The sequence below is a fragment of the Taudactylus pleione genome, unplaced genomic scaffold, assembly GCF_031769625.1.
Source record: "Taudactylus pleione unplaced genomic scaffold, aTauple2 ptg000262l, whole genome shotgun sequence".
In the NCBI taxonomy this organism is placed as follows: domain Eukaryota; kingdom Metazoa; phylum Chordata; class Amphibia; order Anura; family Myobatrachidae; genus Taudactylus; species Taudactylus pleione.
Window position 1 is genome coordinate 5,642,501 of NW_028284664.1, and position 7,500 is coordinate 5,650,000.

At 35.4% G+C, this 7,500-nt stretch overlaps 9 non-coding genes across 9 annotated transcripts in view; all 9 read left to right on the forward strand.

Annotated features, from left to right (window-relative positions):
- Positions 1 to 438: 438 nt before the first annotated feature.
- LOC148514358 (U6 spliceosomal RNA) lies at positions 439 to 545 on the forward strand. Its single transcript, XR_015879858.1, has one exon. It is a non-coding gene; the product is annotated as a U6 spliceosomal RNA (small nuclear RNA).
- Positions 546 to 1,067: 522 nt separating this feature from the next.
- LOC148514359 (U6 spliceosomal RNA) lies at positions 1,068 to 1,174 on the forward strand. Its single transcript, XR_015879859.1, has one exon. It is a non-coding gene; the product is annotated as a U6 spliceosomal RNA (small nuclear RNA).
- A 522-nt stretch (positions 1,175 to 1,696) lies between these two features.
- Positions 1,697 to 1,803, forward strand: LOC148514360 (U6 spliceosomal RNA). Its single transcript, XR_015879861.1, has one exon. It is a non-coding gene; the product is annotated as a U6 spliceosomal RNA (small nuclear RNA).
- A 1,531-nt stretch (positions 1,804 to 3,334) lies between these two features.
- On the forward strand, positions 3,335 to 3,441 carry LOC148514361 (U6 spliceosomal RNA). Its single transcript, XR_015879862.1, has one exon. It is a non-coding gene; the product is annotated as a U6 spliceosomal RNA (small nuclear RNA).
- Positions 3,442 to 3,963: 522 nt separating this feature from the next.
- On the forward strand, positions 3,964 to 4,070 carry LOC148514362 (U6 spliceosomal RNA). The gene has a single exon (XR_015879863.1). It is a non-coding gene; the product is annotated as a U6 spliceosomal RNA (small nuclear RNA).
- A 522-nt stretch (positions 4,071 to 4,592) lies between these two features.
- On the forward strand, positions 4,593 to 4,699 carry LOC148514363 (U6 spliceosomal RNA). Its single transcript, XR_015879864.1, has one exon. It is a non-coding gene; the product is annotated as a U6 spliceosomal RNA (small nuclear RNA).
- A 1,531-nt stretch (positions 4,700 to 6,230) lies between these two features.
- On the forward strand, positions 6,231 to 6,337 carry LOC148514364 (U6 spliceosomal RNA). The gene has a single exon (XR_015879865.1). It is a non-coding gene; the product is annotated as a U6 spliceosomal RNA (small nuclear RNA).
- Positions 6,338 to 6,859: 522 nt separating this feature from the next.
- On the forward strand, positions 6,860 to 6,966 carry LOC148514365 (U6 spliceosomal RNA). The gene has a single exon (XR_015879866.1). It is a non-coding gene; the product is annotated as a U6 spliceosomal RNA (small nuclear RNA).
- A 522-nt stretch (positions 6,967 to 7,488) lies between these two features.
- LOC148514366 (U6 spliceosomal RNA) overlaps positions 7,489 to 7,500 on the forward strand; it is a 107-nt gene continuing 95 nt past the window's right edge. The window contains exon 1 of the small nuclear RNA XR_015879867.1: positions 7,489 to 7,500. This exon is cut by the window's right edge and continues 95 nt beyond it. This is a non-coding gene — a small nuclear RNA (U6 spliceosomal RNA).

Genomic DNA, 7,500 nt, shown 5'->3' on the forward strand with positions numbered 1-7,500 from the left:
ATAAACTATAAAGTTATAAAAAAGAATGGTTATTTAATGGGCAGTAAATGTTTTTTTGGCTGGAGATTTTGCTGATGTCTGGAAACCTGGCTGCTTAGATGCACAGGGGTGCCTGGCAAAGAGCACCCATTTTTGTCAAGTGCCATCCTAGCCAAAGAATGCAAAGAAGCAATTTTAGTCTAGTACAGTCTATGGTTTTGAAGAAATGAACCTCCACATGCCAATTTTCATAATTTGTTTCACTGTGGTATGTATGGAAATCGATGGCTATTTCTTAATGGGATATTGAATTTTTTTGCCAGTTAGCAGCTCTATCTTGTTAATGTTCTCCAGTTTATAATACCCTATTTAAATTTTACTTCCAACTTTCCCTCTCCCTAAGATCAATCTTGAGGCACATGGTGGGGTATATAACTCTTAGGACTTTGCTTTTGGAATGTGCTTGCTTCGGCAGCACATATACTAAAATTGGAACGATACAGAGAAGATTAGCATGGCCCCTGCGCAAGGATGACACGCAAATTCGTGAAGCGTTCCATATTTTAGGTATATAGCTCTGGACAAATTAATTCGATTCCACTTAAGATACCTGCAGATAAAAAGTCAAGAAATTTTGCAAGCAAAGAACAAATCGACCAACTTTTTTATGACAAAATCAGTTCGACATGACATATCATTTTCAAATTCAATTCTTGTCTAAATTGTGCAGGTTGTCTCAGTACTTCTATTAAGTCTTAGAAAACTATTTTGCCATTTTCCATTCCTACTTCACTTGTTCTGTACTTAGGAGCAATTTTAATCTTGTACAGCCTATGGTTCCAAAAGAAATGAACCTCCACATGCTAATTTGCATAATTTATTTGACTGTGGTACGTATAGAAATTGGTGGCCTTTCCTTAATGGGATATTGAATTTTTTGCCAGTAAGTAGCTCTATCTTGTTTATTGTAAAGTGTTCTCCAGTCTTTGAAACCCCATCTGAATTTAACTTCCATCTTTTACTCTCCCTAAGATCAATCTTGAGGCACATGGTGGGGTATATATATCTTAGGACTTTGCTTTTGGAATGTGCTTGCTTCGGCAGCACATATACTAAAATTGGAACGATACAGAGAAGATTAGCATGGCCCCTGCGCAAGGATGACACGCAAATTCGTGAAGCGTTCCATATTTTAGGTATATAGCTCTGGACAAATTAATTCGATTCCACTTAAGATACCTGCAGATAAAAAGTCAAGAAATTTTGCAAGCAAAGAACAAATCGACCAACTTTTTTATGACAAAATCAGTTCGACATGACATATCATTTTCAAATTCAATTCTTGTCTAAATTGTGCAGGTTGTCTCAGTACTTCTATTAAGTCTTAGAAAACTATTTTGCCATTTTCCATTCCTACTTCACTTGTTCTGTACTTAGGAGCAATTTTAATCTTGTACAGCCTATGGTTCCAAAAGAAATGAACCTCCACATGCTAATTTGCATAATTTATTTGACTGTGGTACGTATAGAAATTGGTGGCCTTTCCTTAATGGGATATTGAATTTTTTGCCAGTAAGTAGCTCTATCTTGTTTATTGTAAAGTGTTCTCCAGTCTTTGAAACCCCATCTGAATTTAACTTCCATCTTTTACTCTCCCTAAGATCAATCTTGAGGCACATGGTGGGGTATATATATCTTAGGACTTTGCTTTTGGAATGTGCTTGCTTCGGCAGCACATATACTAAAATTGGAACGATACAGAGAAGATTAGCATGGCCCCTGCGCAAGGATGACACGCAAATTCGTGAAGCGTTCCATATTTTAGGTATATAGCTCTGGACAAATTAATTCTTTTCCACTTAATGATACCTGCAGATAAAAAGGTAAGAAATTTTGCAAGCAAAGAACAAATCGACCAACTCTTGTATGATGTCATCAGTTAGACATGACTTATCATTGTGTGAATTGTGCAGACTGCCTCAGTTATATTTAAACTTAGAAAATTATTTAGCCACCTTCAATTCTTATTGAACTTGCAGGGGTGTATCTATTGGTCGAAGCGGAAACGTAAGGGACAGGTGCCCCCTCCAAGTCACTCCAGGCCTGAAGGCATGAATATGCACTGCTGCACCCAATAGGTTCTGCTTGGTACAGTGGAAAAATCTATCTTTCTTTATCCAATACCTATTCATAACTCTAGACAATTGTACAGTACAAAACCACAATCTCCAGCAAATCAAATCTGCTATTATATAATTATTGAAGCCCATGGTGCATGCTGCAATCACCTAATTTGCTTAATGCATGAGATTTAAGACCCTTTCCACAAAGAACAAATGCCTAGCTTCTCCCCCTACACATAATGTTCTATCAAGAAACTCCCCAAGCACCCATGAATATACTAGACTTCTAAAAATTCTTTTTTTAACTCTGTTCCACAAAAATAAGAACTGAACACATAATGTATTAGATGTCAAACCAAGGAGCCATTCACAACACATAAGCACCTCTAACAGAATGTACAAATATAAAAATAAAATGTTAGGGCTAGTTTAAATCATATACCAATACAATTAGGGAGACCAAGTTGTGGCTTCAAAATATATATATATTATTAATTTATAATACTTACCATATGCTATTCATCTGTATTTTTTACTTTTATTGTTAATTGAGCCAAAAGATAGTGCACACAATACTTAATTTACAATCTTAAAGTTTAGCAGTTACATAATTTGCATATATCCAAATTTGTTTAGCAACAAATACATTTTAAGTGTAAACTATGTCATTTTTTACCTTTTTGCCCACTTATTTGACATTAACCGATTACATAAATGGTGATTAGCATATGATTAGTATTATAAACTAAAAACATTTAGAAGTAAAATTCTTTAGTCTCCCTAAACTAAATGCTATAAACTATAAAGTTATAAAAAAGAATGGTTATTTAATGGGCAGTAAATGTTTTTTTGGCTGGAGATTTTGCTGATGTCTGGAAACCTGGCTGCTTAGATGCACAGGGGTGCCTGGCAAAGAGCACCCATTTTTGTCAAGTGCCATCCTAGCCAAAGAATGCAAAGAAGCAATTTTAGTCTAGTACAGTCTATGGTTTTGAAGAAATGAACCTCCACATGCCAATTTTCATAATTTGTTTCACTGTGGTATGTATGGAAATCGATGGCTATTTCTTAATGGGATATTGAATTTTTTTGCCAGTTAGCAGCTCTATCTTGTTAATGTTCTCCAGTTTATAATACCCTATTTAAATTTTACTTCCAACTTTCCCTCTCCCTAAGATCAATCTTGAGGCACATGGTGGGGTATATAACTCTTAGGACTTTGCTTTTGGAATGTGCTTGCTTCGGCAGCACATATACTAAAATTGGAACGATACAGAGAAGATTAGCATGGCCCCTGCGCAAGGATGACACGCAAATTCGTGAAGCGTTCCATATTTTAGGTATATAGCTCTGGACAAATTAATTCGATTCCACTTAAGATACCTGCAGATAAAAAGTCAAGAAATTTTGCAAGCAAAGAACAAATCGACCAACTTTTTTATGACAAAATCAGTTCGACATGACATATCATTTTCAAATTCAATTCTTGTCTAAATTGTGCAGGTTGTCTCAGTACTTCTATTAAGTCTTAGAAAACTATTTTGCCATTTTCCATTCCTACTTCACTTGTTCTGTACTTAGGACCAATTTTAATCTTGTACAGCCTATGGTTCCAAAAGAAATGAACCTCCACATGCTAATTTGCATAATTTATTTGACTGTGGTACGTATAGAAATTGGTGGCCTTTCCTTAATGGGATATTGAATTTTTTGCCAGTAAGTAGCTCTATCTTGTTTATTGTAAAGTGTTCTCCAGTCTTTGAAACCCCATCTGAATTTAACTTCCATCTTTTACTCTCCCTAAGATCAATCTTGAGGCACATGGTGGGGTATATATATCTTAGGACTTTGCTTTTGGAATGTGCTTGCTTCGGCAGCACATATACTAAAATTGGAACGATACAGAGAAGATTAGCATGGCCCCTGCGCAAGGATGACACGCAAATTCGTGAAGCGTTCCATATTTTAGGTATATAGCTCTGGACAAATTAATTCGATTCCACTTAAGATACCTGCAGATAAAAAGTCAAGAAATTTTGCAAGCAAAGAACAAATCGACCAACTTTTTTATGACAAAATCAGTTCGACATGACATATCATTTTCAAATTCAATTCTTGTCTAAATTGTGCAGGTTGTCTCAGTACTTCTATTAAGTCTTAGAAAACTATTTTAACATTTTCCATTCCTACTTCACTTGTTCTGTACTTAGGAGCAATTTTAATCTTGTACAGCCTATGGTTCCAAAAGAAATGAACCTCCACATGCTAATTTGCATAATTTATTTGACTGTGGTACGTATAGAAATTGGTGGCCTTTCCTTAATGGGATATTGAATTTTTTGCCAGTAAGTAGCTCTATCTTGTTTATTGTAAAGTGTTCTCCAGTCTTTGAAACCCCATCTGAATTTAACTTCCATCTTTTACTCTCCCTAAGATCAATCTTGAGGCACATGGTGGGGTATATATATCTTAGGACTTTGCTTTTGGAATGTGCTTGCTTCGGCAGCACATATACTAAAATTGGAACGATACAGAGAAGATTAGCATGGCCCCTGCGCAAGGATGACACGCAAATTCGTGAAGCGTTCCATATTTTAGGTATATAGCTCTGGACAAATTAATTCTTTTCCACTTAATGATACCTGCAGATAAAAAGGTAAGAAATTTTGCAAGCAAAGAACAAATCGACCAACTCTTGTATGATGTCATCAGTTAGACATGACTTATCATTGTGTGAATTGTGCAGACTGCCTCAGTTATATTTAAACTTAGAAAATTATTTAGCCACCTTCAATTCTTATTGAACTTGCAGGGGTGTATCTATTGGTCGAAGCGGAAACGTAAGGGACAGGTGCCCCCTCCAAGTCACTCCAGGCCTGAAGGCATGAATATGCACTGCTGCACCCAATAGGTTCTGCTTGGTACAGTGGAAAAATCTATCTTTCTTTATCCAATACCTATTCATAACTCTAGACAATTGTACAGTACAAAACCACAATCTCCAGCAAATCAAATCTGCTATTATATAATTATTGAAGCCCATGGTGCATGCTGCAATCACCTAATTTGCTTAATGCATGAGATTTAAGACCCTTTCCACAAAGAACAAATGCCTAGCTTCTCCCCCTACACATAATGTTCTATCAAGAAACTCCCCAAGCACCCATGAATATACTAGACTTCTAAAAATTCTTTTTTTAACTCTGTTCCACAAAAATAAGAACTGAACACATAATGTATTAGATGTCAAACCAAGGAGCCATTCACAACACATAAGCACCTCTAACAGAATGTACAAATATAAAAATAAAATGTTAGGGCTAGTTTAAATCATATACCAATACAATTAGGGAGACCAAGTTGTGGCTTCAAAATATATATATATTATTAATTTATAATACTTACCATATGCTATTCATCTGTATTTTTTACTTTTATTGTTAATTGAGCCAAAAGATAGTGCACACAATACTTAATTTACAATCTTAAAGTTTAGCAGTTACATAATTTGCATATATCCAAATTTGTTTAGCAACAAATACATTTTAAGTGTAAACTATGTCATTTTTTACCTTTTTGCCCACTTATTTGACATTAACCGATTACATAAATGGTGATTAGCATATGATTAGTATTATAAACTAAAAACATTTAGAAGTAAAATTCTTTAGTCTCCCTAAACTAAATGCTATAAACTATAAAGTTATAAAAAAGAATGGTTATTTAATGGGCAGTAAATGTTTTTTTGGCTGGAGATTTTGCTGATGTCTGGAAACCTGGCTGCTTAGATGCACAGGGGTGCCTGGCAAAGAGCACCCATTTTTGTCAAGTGCCATCCTAGCCAAAGAATGCAAAGAAGCAATTTTAGTCTAGTACAGTCTATGGTTTTGAAGAAATGAACCTCTACATGCCAATTTTCATAATTTGTTTCACTGTGGTATGTATGGAAATCGATGGCTATTTCTTAATGGGATATTGAATTTTTTTGCCAGTTAGCAGCTCTATCTTGTTAATGTTCTCCAGTTTATAATACCCTATTTAAATTTTACTTCCAACTTTCCCTCTCCCTAAGATCAATCTTGAGGCACATGGTGGGGTATATAACTCTTAGGACTTTGCTTTTGGAATGTGCTTGCTTCGGCAGCACATATACTAAAATTGGAACGATACAGAGAAGATTAGCATGGCCCCTGCGCAAGGATGACACGCAAATTCGTGAAGCGTTCCATATTTTAGGTATATAGCTCTGGACAAATTAATTCGATTCCACTTAAGATACCTGCAGATAAAAAGTCAAGAAATTTTGCAAGCAAAGAACAAATCGACCAACTTTTTTATGACAAAATCAGTTCGACATGACATATCATTTTCAAATTCAATTCTTGTCTAAATTGTGCAGGTTGTCTCAGTACTTCTATTAAGTCTTAGAAAACTATTTTGCCATTTTCCATTCCTACTTCACTTGTTCTGTACTTAGGACCAATTTTAATCTTGTACAGCCTATGGTTCCAAAAGAAATGAACCTCCACATGCTAATTTGCATAATTTATTTGACTGTGGTACGTATAGAAATTGGTGGCCTTTCCTTAATGGGATATTGAATTTTTTGCCAGTAAGTAGCTCTATCTTGTTTATTGTAAAGTGTTCTCCAGTCTTTGAAACCCCATCTGAATTTAACTTCCATCTTTTACTCTCCCTAAGATCAATCTTGAGGCACATGGTGGGGTATATATATCTTAGGACTTTGCTTTTGGAATGTGCTTGCTTCGGCAGCACATATACTAAAATTGGAACGATACAGAGAAGATTAGCATGGCCCCTGCGCAAGGATGACACGCAAATTCGTGAAGCGTTCCATATTTTAGGTATATAGCTCTGGACAAATTAATTCGATTCCACTTAAGATACCTGCAGATAAAAAGTCAAGAAATTTTGCAAGCAAAGAACAAATCGACCAACTTTTTTATGACAAAATCAGTTCGACATGACATATCATTTTCAAATTCAATTCTTGTCTAAATTGTGCAGGTTGTCTCAGTACTTCTATTAAGTCTTAGAAAACTATTTTGCCATTTTCCATTCCTACTTCACTTGTTCTGTACTTAGGAGCAATTTTAATCTTGTACAGCCTATGGTTCCAAAAGAAATGAACCTCCACATGCTAATTTGCATAATTTATTTGACTGTGGTACGTATAGAAATTGGTGGCCTTTCCTTAATGGGATATTGAATTTTTTGCCAGTAAGTAGCTCTATCTTGTTTATTGTAAAGTGTTCTCCAGTCTTTGAAACCCCATCTGAATTTAACTTCCATCTTTTACTCTCCCTAAGATCAATCTTGAGGCACATGGTGGGGTATATATATCTTAGGACTTTGCTTTTGGAATGTGCTTGCTTCG